At 48.9% G+C, this 12,704-nt stretch overlaps 1 protein-coding gene across 1 annotated transcript in view; it reads right to left on the bottom strand.

Annotated features, from left to right (window-relative positions):
• Positions 1 to 12,704, bottom strand: part of Ptprn2 (protein tyrosine phosphatase receptor type N2) — a 611,205-nt gene that overhangs the window by 223,720 nt on the left and 374,781 nt on the right. The window lies entirely within an intron of this gene.

A 12,704-nucleotide genomic window follows, 5' to 3' on the forward strand; every position in this document is an offset into this window, starting at 1 on the left:
CCACAGTGGTCGGCCAGATCGACTGATTCTGTGGTCTAGATGAGAAAGGGTAACTAATAGACGCTGGGCCTCAGAGGAGGCAGTCATGGCGTTCAGTAGTAGAAACTGTACAAGGCACATTCTCTAACCATAATCTAAGGAAATTAGAAATTAGTAACACAACTTCCCGATTAGTTGGGCTCTGACAATACGTTCTTTGATAATTCTTACCTTAAAAAAAGAAACAGAAACTATAATTGCCGAATACTTAGAAGACAATGACAATGAGGACTGTGTGAGTTAGAACTGTGGGCGGGGAGCCCAGCACTCAGCAGGCAGTGAGGAGCACTGAGTACCTTCTCAGGACCAGACACAGATGGGGCAGGCAACCAGCTGCTCAGTTCAGGGAGCCCAAGTGAAATGGGTTAAAGAAAAGAAAAACTTGAGGGGGGAATAGAAATTCAGCAATGAACATGTAAATAAATCAATTATAAAAGGGAAACAGGATTGGACAAATCCAGGAGCCTAATGTTGGGGAAAAAGACACAAGCTCTCAGTACAAATCGAATATTGAGAATAGTAGGTTTTTTCACACCTTAGGATCACTGAGCATTGATAAGAAAAGGAGATGCAACCACAGAGATGACAGGAAGATAAGAGTTAGAAGCCAACGGCACTACTTGTGCATCCAGGTATGAGAACCAGGAGTTCTGAGGGTAAATACAAGCTACCAGCTGGCCAAGAGTGAAGGAAGGAGTCTCAACAGACAGCTGTGAAGAAACAGAGCCCTCAGGAAAAGAAGCAAGTCCCGAGCTCTGTCCGATTTGACACAGAACAGCCCCTCGCACCTGGGAGGAGCAGCTGATGCCACCCACTCAGCATAGAACGTTGGTCCAGGAGCCCTCAAAGTTATTACTTTGAGACAGGGTTTCATTAAGTTGTCCAAGCTGGGCTTGAACTTGTGGTCCTCCTGCCTCAGCTTCTCAGAGTGCTGGAATTACAAGCATATGCTATGTGCCCAGCTTCAATCAGTGGAAATTGACAGCACAGGGAGGGACCAGGATCTGGCACCAAGGGCCTCAGTGGGCTGGTCTGACTGTCCTGCTGGTTCCTTCTTATGGATGTGGAGTTCAGATGCTGAGATGTCTGAAGTGATCTGAAACCTGGAGCTGAAGAGGTTTTGTCCCTACGTTTGTATGTCAGAAGTTCAGAGGCACCCACAGAGACAGTCACTGGTCTGGACACAGGAGCAGGGCCTGCTCAGGGGATACCTATGTGCAGAGTGAATCTAGACATACATGTGCTCCACGCAGTGGTCAACCCCAACCAGACCCACACAAGAAATGCAAACAATAACATCCAGGAGACAAATGCAGAAAGCCCAGAAAACATCTATTTAGACATAACGCCAAAAGCACAGTCCATAAAGGAAAGATCAGTAAGCTGAGCCTCATCAAGATTATAACTTCAATATGCATCCATTTAGCTATAAATGTCTCTAGTTTCTCATTCTTTATGGCTGAGTAATACTCCATTTTATAAAAAAACCACATCTTCTTTATCCATACTCTTAAGTGAAATAAATAGGACATGTGTAAGTACCGAATAGTTTCTCTAGTGTGAGAAACTGAAAGTGTAAATAAGGATTGAAATGATTAAAATGAATAATTGATAATTTGAAATTTAAAAAAAGGTCCAAAGGGGTAGGGGAAGTGGGAGGGGAAGGGGAAAGGAAAGGAGGGAAAGGAAAAATTATGAGGAAAGAAAAAAATGGAAACAAAGTCTTTGTAAATAGGGAAGGGTGGAGGGGGTGAAGGGCACACAGGTAATGGGGAAAAAATAAGAACCAAGATACATCATGTACAGGTACAAACACCCAATGATAAATGGAAATGTATTGTATACCTAAAATGTACCAATAAAAGAATTTAAGCAAAAAAAAAAAAAGATTACAACTTCAAACCTGTGAAAGGCACAGTTAAAAGACTGGCAGGACAAGTCACAGCTTGGGAGGAAATACCTGAAAGACTCATATCTGGAAAAAAAAAACTATGCAAAATGCACACAGAGCTCTTACAGCTCAGAAATAAGAAACAAATAGTCCAATTAAAATAGGCAAGAGGTGAATGGAGGCATCACTAAAAATATATGACAAACAAGCAGGTCTCCGAGCTCACCAGAGACATGCAGATGAAGACATCTGAGACATTAGTTCATACTTGCCAAGACAGCTGGGGCCAGGTGCTGACTTCACAAACTCGGGAGAGGACACAGCTGCGGGACGCCATCCTCTACCAGGGTCAAAAGATGGTGCAGCACCCTGGGAGTTTGGAGGCTTCCGACAAAACCAAGCATGCTCTTGGCAAACCATCCAGCAGCATACCCAAAGGGGTTGAGTACCAGGCCCATACCAAGTCCTGCACACAGGCGTGAGCGGCAGTGGCATCATTATTGCTAACACCCAAGAGTTCTCCAGGAGGGAGGGATGCACTGTGGGACACCTAGTGGGGTGCGCTCAGCGGTACAACAGGGAGCTGGTGAGCCAGGAAAAGACAGGGAACCGGAGTGCCTGTCACCGAGGGCAGGAGCCAGTCTGGGAGGGCTGCAGGTCAAAGGACTCCACCTACATTCTAGATGGGGCCAGCCTGAGACAGGAGCAGGATCAGTGGTTGCCAGGGTGGAGCGCAGAAAGGGAAGAAAGAGGGAGAGCACAGAAGCTCTGAAGGGCAGTGAAGCAATTCTGTTGTGTTCTACACGGAGGGAGGGTATGTGTCATTGTGTATTTGTCCACACCCACAGCACGCGCAGCACAGGGAGCGAACGCAGTATGAGCTGTGACTTGCATGACATGCTGTGTTGCTATGGGTCCATTGCTGTGACAAATGTGACCGCACGTAATGGAGAGGGAGTAGGGAAACCTGGCAAGGGTTTGTGGAACTCTGCAGTTTCTGCTCAATTTTTCTGTCAACTTTAAACTGCTCTAAAAATAGAATCTATTAAATCCAAATAAAAAATAAAGGTTAAGAGTCACTTGTTTTTATTTGAAGTGAGAGGTCCCTGGGTAGGTGTTCAAACACCTTACAGACTTCAGGTAAAGGGCACACAGATTATTACTGCCACAGAATGGCCAGAAGAGTTGTGAAGAGAGATTATTATTTCCAAGCTCAGCTGCCTGGTGTTCTGAGTTCAACATCTCAGTGTGGGGTTTTTAATTTTTAAAACCTGGGGGCCAGGGACAAAGAAGGAAAGGTGATGGGCGGCAGGGCACAGTTCCGGCTCCGCCATGCTGTGCCTCGTGGCCTTGCACTGTCCTATGTGGAACAGAGTTGGGAAGAGAAGGCGGAAAGCTGGGCTGTACCCTGTGTTCCCAGCGTCCATAGCTTACCAACTCTGCAGAACTGGAACCACACTGAAAATTCTAGATGGGACACAATGGGGGGTGAGTGTCCGTGGAGAGCAGTGGTTCAAACAATGTAAACATCATTCCCTTCAGCCCGACGCAGATTGGCAAGTGGGGCTCTTTCCCCACATTCTGCCGTGCGTGTTATGGTGGTGGCACAGGCTGCATCCTGACTGAGGGGTGGTGTCCTGTCCCTCACACAGTCTCGTCAGAAAGGCCTTTCATATTTCAACTGACTGGTTGCTTCACTAAGTCACAAATAACACAGCTAATCCTTAAGGTCAGTTGCTTACAAAAATCTATTTGCTCTGCTTTAGAGCAAAATAAAAACATAACACAAATGACGCTACCAGGAACAGCCTGCTCTGGGCTCAGCCACCCCACTGTTCCCTTCCAGCAGTTAAAACAAATCTTCCCTTGCCTTGAAGCTGTTTTAACAGTGACCCCAGAGGCTTCTTACTTGGGTGAATGTGCTATGTAACCAGTGTTCAAGGTAAGATGTAGCCTAAACTGTGGGGGTTTCCATGAAGCTCTATAAATAAAACCTCATTTTGGGGTTTCCACCCTCAGGCCAGCACCCTGCACCGCCTGTGTGGGGCTGCAGCTGCGAGGCGCATCTCCCAATTCTGTCCCCAGGCCTGGTGGATGAGTCCGTGCAGGTGCTGGGATGGGCAGCCCGGGACTTCAGAGGGCTCTAGTGCTGCTATGCAGGTGAGCAGGCTGAGGCCCGAGGGACCTGCTGGAGGTGTGGAGATAGGAGCCCGGTCCCCTCCTCCAGCCCCCAGCCCAGGCTCCCCTGCAGTCACTGGACCGGTGTCTGCCGGCTGGTGACGGCCCAGTCCCACAGCTCCTCTGCCCAGCTCACCGTCCAGAGCCCCAGGTCTGTCCTCTTCTCCAGCCTTGTCAGTGACTGTGCTTCAGGTGGGGACGGTGGACGGCAGCCGGGAGACCCACTGATCCCAGGCCGTGGAGACCCTGGGTCTCCTGCACACACGAGCCTCAGCTGGTCAGAATGAAGACATCTGGCCAAGCACGAGGCCAAGTCAGGCCGGGTGTGGCTGACACTGGCACTGGGACCTTCTTTTCTCATGCTGGCCGCGTCCAGTCACATCATCCCAGAGGGCAGTTCACCCTTCAGTTGGCCTTACCCCCACCCTTTGCTGTCCGGGCAGCCTACTCTGCGACAGTTCTCCAAGGCCTCCCTGTCCTCACCAGTACTGCAAGGCCTCAGACCAGGCTGCCCCTCACAGGAGGCAGGGGTGGGTGGAGTCTGTAGGAAGGGAGTGTGCTCAGTGCCCTCCAGTGGCCTGGGTACCCTGCCTCAGAATAGGCCGAGTGCATGTCCTCATGTGGGCCCTAATGCCCGAGCCTGCTGGATATGTGATAGGGTGACAGAACCCTCCCTGACTGAATCCATGTGAGGGTTCATCCTGACTGTCACCTGACTGGACTGACAGGCACTCAGAGGTTAGTGGAGCACACACCTGGGTGCATCTGTGGGTGTCTCCAGGAAGACTGGCACATGGGGCAGTGCAGGGACTGGGAAGTCCCATCCTGAGTGTGGAGGTACCATCCAACCGCAGCCCGCATGGGATGAAGGCCGGAGGACAGGGAGCCAGCCAGTGCACACACGCTGGCTTCTGTGTGCGGGTGGATTGGGAGTTTTTGGCTGCTGCCACTGCCTGTGGACATTGGGCGTCCCATCTTCAGCCTCAGACATGGGCTTACCAGTGACAGTCCAGAGGCTTAAAGGCCTTCAGCCTCCAACTGGGGCTGTGTTCTTGGTCCTCCTACTCTGCAGCTCCCAGCTTCTTGGATTGAGTGGATACTGGATCCCAGGACCACTGTGGATTCTCCTATAAGCCAGTCTAATAAAGGACCTGTTGTAATTTTATATAAGTTTTATTACTTCTGTTTCTCTGTGGAAAACTGACCAATGTCTCACACCAGAACTGCATCCTCATTGGCCTCAACCTGTTTCTCTGGACCTTCCTGCAGAGAAATCCCAGGGCTGTAGAGGGGCTGCTGGGGCACTGGGCAGATCCAGGCCAGAGTCTGTACCTTCTTGTAAACCAGAAGTCCTATTTGTCACTGCCCAGGTCCCCCAACCCTGTCCTGAAATGTTAACCGCACACGGCACAGTAACAATAGCAACCAATATGCAGCCTGCTTTGTCAGTAACTGGCCATGGTGCGGTAAGCTGTGACGTCCTGTGGCCTCCTGGCTCTGCGTGCCCTGGCTGGTGGGACCCGCAGTTGGCTCCCCAGCTGCTGCTGATCCTCGGGGGTCACTTCTCCCTGGTCTGTGTGGGCAGGTTTGGGCACTGTAACCAGCTCAAGTGATTTTCATTTCTCCCATTGGATGCTGTAATTCCTGCAGGCAGTGCTGATGCTTTCCCTGTGAATTTGGAGGCATCTGCAGGGTGCTGTTTGCTGCTCCCCACTGACCCACATTGTGCTTGAAACACCCACCAACAATGCCCCAAAGGGGCTTCCTGGGCGCAGCTGGGTGAAGGGCAGGTGGGCCACCCTCTTGGTGCCAGCCTCTGCAACAGCCAGCACACCATGGAAATGTAGCAAATCAGACAGCATCGCATCCATCTCCATGGCCACTCACAGGCCAAGTGTGATTTGTCAATGAAAAGTATATTTTTTCGGGAGTGTTAAGAATTCTTTTTGGTTGCCCAAAATATCCGAGATGCCTTCCTATGTTTGAAGACGTATTTTTCACCTGAAACAGAACGGACTTCCCACCACGTCAGCCAAGAAGTCAGCTAGATCCAGCCTTCTCCCTTTCCCAACAGCAAGCTGCAGACCTGTGACAGTGAATGTCCTGCCCAGGCCCTGCATGCCGAGGGGAAGCAGATGTAGAGCAGCCTTCACAGCAGTGGTGGGGCTGTGGGAATCAGGTTCCAGAGGTCCTGGGCTGTCAGCAGCATGGGTGGCCATGGCCGGTTCTGAGGAGGGGCAGTGCTGGTCTGAGGCCTGGGGTTAGGCCTTTCAAGGCTGCTCTGAGCTGCCTGAGATGCTTGCTGTGCTCTGTGAGTCAGCTGGTGTCTTTCCACAGCACATCTGCCACTCACAGATAATTACACACAGGTCACCAGGGACGCTTCTTCCCATCGTGCCCGGTCTTTGCCCAAATCTCCTGGGCCAAGCAGGCCCTTTAAGAAGAGCAGCCAGGCTGCTGCTGACCCCAAGCTGGGAGCCAGGGGTGGGATACAGCCTGGAGCTCTTCCTACCTGTGGCTCACAGTGCTTGAGAGTCAAAATGCAAGTGCCTTTTTATTCTTATGAGTAATTCTACAAATATTTATTTTTATGTATGACAGCATTTTCAGTGCATTATTGGACTGTTAAAAGTGTGTCTTTGCCAAGCTACATTTAGTAACTGGGTGCAGCTTCCTGAAGATGGGAGATGATGCTCCCCCTACGTCCACTGAGGCCCAGCCTGTGGGCAGCACTGGGCTCCTCTGCTGGTCTTGGTGCTCTGTTGCTATTCTAAATTGCTTTTTCGTTTTATTTTTTTCAAATGTTGTTTCAATATTTGCAAAAAAGTTGTAAGAATATCACGCTAAAGACTCCAGTACACCTCTCCCTGCTCTTCAAACACCACCACCTCAGTGTACTTTAATCTCTTTTTCAAATGCTCTCTGTATTTTATTTAAACATATTTTAAGTTTGTTACTCTGAACCATATGAGATAAAGTTGTGGACATGATATCCTGTAGTCCTAGATACTTCAGTGTTGATTTCTTACATAAAAAAAAAAGACCTTCTCCTATGTAATGACAGGCAAATGTCAAAATCAGGAAATAAACATTGATGTAGCATTAATATCAAAGCAATAGAATTTATGTAATTCTTCTTGTTGTCCCAATAGCATCTTTATAACAAAGTAAAGCAAGCTCAGGTCGTGAGAGGTGCGTAGGGTTGTCATCTCTTTTCTTTAGTTTAGGATGATTCCTCAGCCTTCCTCCATCCTTCACAATACTGGCATTTTTAAAGCACACTGGTCAGTTTCCTCACACCATGTGCCTCGATGGGCTTGTCTGCTGCCACCCCACAAGGTTCAGCTTCTGCTTCCCGGTGATACCCAGCAGTGCTCTCTGGGCTGGAAGTTATCCTCTTTGCAGATGAGTTAACTTGCTCACTTTAAGGGGTGCCTGCCGCGTCCCACTTTGGGCACATGGCCTCCCCACTGTAATTCAGAGGCATCTCGAGGAGAGGCCCATGCAAGTGGTCTTCGGAATTTCACCCTTCGCTTTGGTACGCACTACGCACTGACTCCAGCGCCCTGAAGATTGACTTAGTCTTGGTACAAGGAACATCGACTGTGAGGTTTTAAGTCTTTGCTTGGCAAATATGAGCAATTTATCTCTTGATTTTCCTTCAAAGGTGGGTGGGGGACGAGAGGGCCAGGGTCAGGGACTTGGACAGACGGGAGTCAGTCTGCACAGCAGTTTACTGGGCGCCACTTTGACGTAAGAGACTGGCAGCCTCGGGCATGTGGAACTCTTCCCCACTTGAGTATACTCCGTCTTCATGTTTACTTTCTTTAGAAACGCGAACTTATCTCCATGTCCCTCTCCTGCCTGCCCTGTCCTTCGGGAGCTCCCTGCAGACCATAGGCCTCGCACCGCCCTGATGGGGTGGGCTCTCCTGCCTTGTCCCCCTGCAGGACCCTCAAGCTCTCACACGTCCCATCCAGGCGTCTCTGCTTGCCATGAGGGATCTTTGCTCCCGAACACAGGGCTCCAGCTGCTCCTCCCCCAGCAGAGAACTGTCTTCTGGCTGTGTGGAGCAGATTCTCCCAGGATGGGCTGGCATGAAAGTGGGTTTTCCCACCCTTATCTTTTTTTTAAAAAAATAACTTTATTATCAAACACACACACAGACAAAATTAAAACTATTCAAAGAAGAACAATGCAAGGGAAAAAAACTACAATAATACTCAAATATGGTAGAACTCAACCAAAACAAAACTGAAAAGCACTTATACATTTTTCCATATAACTTAAAAAAGCATCTCAAGCACCAACAAGACACCAGAGGATGTGATTTGTTTCAGAAAGATCCCCCAAACCAACACTGAACAAATAATGATCTGGAAAACAATTCCAGTTAGTTAGCAGGCTCCACATAAGCCAAGCTTCTCCCTAATTTAAATTTCAATACAGTCATATGACACGCGATGGAAACACAATCTGAGAAATATGCTATTAGGCAATTTCATCTGTGTGTATCCTTAATTACACTTTCAGTCTCTCACACTAGAGAAACTATTCGGTATTTACACATGTGTGTCCTATTTATTTCACTTAAGAGGATGGCCTCAATGTGCATCGGTTTACCTATAAATGTCTCTAGTTTCTCATTCTTTATGGCTGAGTAGTACTCCATTTTATAAAAAAATCATATCTTCTTTATCCAGTTTCCAGTTGATGAGAACTTGGGCTGTTTCCAAGCTTCAGCTATTACAAACTGTGTCACTATAAACATGGGTGCACATATATCACTGTGGTATGATTCTTTTAATTCTTTGGGGAAGAGATCCAGCAGGGGGATAGCTGGGTCGAATGGGACCTCTAAGCCTACTTCTTTGAGCTATCTCCGTACTGTTTTCCACAGTGGCTGCACCAGTCTACACTCCCACCAACAATGGAGAAGGGTTCCTTTCTCCCCACACCCCTGCCAGCATTTGTTATTGGTTGATTTCTTGATAGCAGCCATTCTTTCTGGGGTGAGGTGGAATCTCAGTGTTGTTTTCATCTGCATCTCTCGAATGACCAGTGATGCTGAACATTTTTTCATATGTTTATTTGCTGCTTTTACTTCTTTGTCTGAGAAATGTCTGTTCATTTCAGATGCCCATTTTTGAATTGGGTCTTTGAATTTGGGGGGGGGGTCTGATTTTTTTCAATTCTTTATATATTCTAGATAGTAGTCCTTTGTCTGAGGTACGGACGCTGAAAATTTTTTCCCACATTGTAGGTTGTCTCTTAGCTCTGTTGGTGGTTTCTCTTGCAGTGCAGAAGCTTTTTAATAAGATGAGATCCCAGTTGTTGATTCTTTGTGCAAGTTCCTGTGCCATTGAGGTTTTGTTCATGAAGTCTTTTCCTATGCCAATGTCTTCAAGAGTTCTACCTAACTTATCTTCCAGCAAATTTAGTGTGTCTGTCTTAATATTTAAATCTTTAATCCACTTCAATCTTAACTTAGTGCATGATGATAGGTATGGGTCTAGTTTTAATCTTTGGCAGGTTGAAATCCAGTTTTTCCAACACCATTTATTAAATAGGCTATCTTTCCTCCAATGAGAATGGTTGGCTCCTTTGTCAAAGATGAGGTTGCTGAGCATATCTGTAGTCGTTTCTGTATCTTCTAATCTATTCCACTGATCTTTGCATCTGTTTCTTTGCCAGTACCATGCTGTTTTTATCACAGTAGCTTTGTAGTATAGTTTCAAGTTGGGGATTGTAATACCCCCAGCCATATCTCTGTTGCCTAAAGTTTCTTTTGCTATTCTAGGTCTCTTCTGGTTCCAAATGAATTTTTGGATTGTTTTTTCTAATTCTGTGAAATATATTGTTGGAATTTCTTTTTTTTTATTGTTGGAATTTCAATCGGCATTGCATTAAACCTATATAATAGTTTTCCCACCCTTATCTTGAAGATGTTTTATCCACTACTGAGGATTGAACACAGGGCCTTCACAAGGATCTACAGCCTCATCCCTGTTTTATTTTTAATTTTGATCCAGGGCCTCTTTAAGTTGCTAAGCTGCCCATGTGGGACTTGAAGTTGTAATCCTTCTGCCTCAGCCTCCCAGAGTATTTGAAGTGTATGTTTTTTTGTTTTTGTTTTTGTTTTGGTACTGGGGATCAAACTCGGGACCTTGCACTTGTGAGGCAGGTGGCGGCACCACTGAGCTAAATCCCCAGCCTGTGAAGTGTATTTTTGATGGACATGCATAACCTTCCTTTCCTTGAAGGACTTTGAAGATGTTAAATTGATCAGGGGAGAAGGAGCCTTGTGCCCACTGAAGCTTCTCACAGGGACAAGCCCCCAGGAGAGGCTTTCGTGGGGAGACCTAAGAGGAGGGCTATACTCCCCTCAGGGGAGAATCACGGCAGCAGGGCATGGGCGGACAGGAGGGTCAGCACCCTGTGTACCCCCTTGATAAGCAGGCAGTGAGCAGTGGATGAGGGTGAGTGGCTGTGGCCAGGATGTGGGCATCAGCAGGCTCTCCTGGGACCTGGGGATAGGGCACATATGGTGGCCCTGAGAGGAGGGCTGGAGTCAGGAGTGCAGCCCCACTGAGAGGCAAGGATGCCAGCAGGGCCTGGCTGGGTCCCCAAGGCTCTGCCTCTGCTCATGTTTTCCAGCCTGAGTGCCTTCTGAGGCTGAGCTGATGGAATGAAGATTCTCATCTGGTTCCTGCAGACCCAGGCAAACTCCCTGTTCCTGAGGGCTCTCCCTGCCCAGCCCATCCTGAGAGGTAGGAATCACTGGGGAGACATCTCTGGAGAAGATGAGCATTCAAGCACCCTGCCTCTCCCTCCTGCCCAGCCTTCTGAGTTGGTTATGGCCATCCTGTTGTACAAGGGGCCTTCTGCCTCTGGGGGCCCCTGCAGAGAGAAAGGTCACTGAGAGGCCACCATGAATCCCATGGGAGCAGCACTTCCACCCCGTTGGCCCCCAGATGCGTCTGGTGAGGAGCAGGTGCTGGATACTGCCAGCACAGTACTGAAGCTGAGCAAGCTTCCAGCAGAGACAGCAACCTGCCTTGGTGGATAGGCACTGGGAGTGATCAGCAGTGACCAGGGACACTTTTGCAGAGTGACCACTATTTGCAGTCATCCTGTGCCACGTGTTAAACTTTCTTCTTCCTGAGCTGCGCTTGCCATAGCATGAGCCCTCACGTCAGATTGGCCAGGGCATTAGGGTCCCTGAACCCAGGCCCATAGTGTGAAGAGGAAGCACCTGAAGGGTCTCATTGCAAATGACTTGTCCCACTAAGCTGCCACTGCCTCCCTCTCAGGCTCCTGCTGGCCCTGGCATCCACGTTGGCAGCAACAGGCTGCACTGCTGGGCATGAAGAGTCAGAGCCCAGCTCTCTACCAGGGCCTGCCTGGTGGACACCAGGAGAGGATGAGAGAAATGTCCTCACCCTCCTAGCACCCACCAAGAACCAGCTGCTCCCAGCCCCCAGTGCACTTCGGGATGTGGAGGAAAAAACCCCAACTTTTCTCCTCTTGTGAAATAAGCAAAGCAACTATCTGAAGTGTCCTTAGGACGCGTGCACCTCCTGAGAGTTCTTGCAGATGTTTCTGTGCTTGAGAAGTCTCTCAACACACACACACACACACACACACACACACACACACACACACTCTGGTTGGACTTTAGAGGTTATCCCTTCTTCATCCTTGGAAACCCAGCAAGGCCTGTATTGCTTATATACTGAGTGAAGTCGCCGAGACAAGAATATGTAAGCTATATTTTTCACACTGTTTCACTCAACCATTCTTTCCCAGTGCAAGGACTCTGCATTTCACCCTTCACATATCTGCACACAAATGAGCAGCTTTTAATTATTACTGCATGACCAGATGTGAAGGCCTATGCCAGGAGCCAAGGTGTTAACCCCAGGAAGCTCTGGCGACAGTTCTCCCAGCTGCCCAGGCCACGTGTCCCTTGGCTGATAGAGACCCTGGATGGCCACCCAGCAGGGTCAGGGCTGAGGACACCACGGGAAGATCAGGTATTTAAAAGAATGAAGGCAGAGGTTGCATTAGTTTGGGTTTCCACAGGAGGAAGTCATCGGCAGTGCCGGAGCCAGTTCCCAGTGTGGGCAGCATCCCAGCCTGCAGTGTCCTCTGAGAGACATGTGGAATGGGCCTCAAGTCACCTGGGGGCCAAGGGGCAGAAAGCTTCACCCCACATTCCCAAGGGCCTCTCTGAGGAGGGTGACTCCACGCAGCCCTGGGCTGGCTTGGGACAGGCAGAGACACAGGTGCTCAGAGCGAGGCTGTGGGCTGTGAGGAATCGCCCTGCAGAGTGGACGCATGGAGGGGAGCCCCTGCAACCTGTGCTTCCACAGAAGAAACAGCAGCTTGCAAGTGCTGTAAGGATCAACTTTTTTGGATCCCTGCAATCTCATTTTAAAAGTATCTTGCTGTAACCAGGGGCTGCTGAATGGAGAAAGGGGCTGCTAAACTCTGGTGTGAAAGCATTCTGCTCTTCTTTTTCTTTCCCACCATTACCCCCCACTCCTGTCTCCCTGCAGTTGTGGTGATGGCTGTCCACATTCCTGGTGAGAGT

This window comes from Heterocephalus glaber, unplaced genomic scaffold (assembly GCF_053883595.1).
Source record: "Heterocephalus glaber isolate CG9 unplaced genomic scaffold, H.glaber_assembly_v1.0 deba00000818, whole genome shotgun sequence".
Taxonomy (NCBI): Eukaryota; Metazoa; Chordata; class Mammalia; order Rodentia; family Bathyergidae; genus Heterocephalus; species Heterocephalus glaber.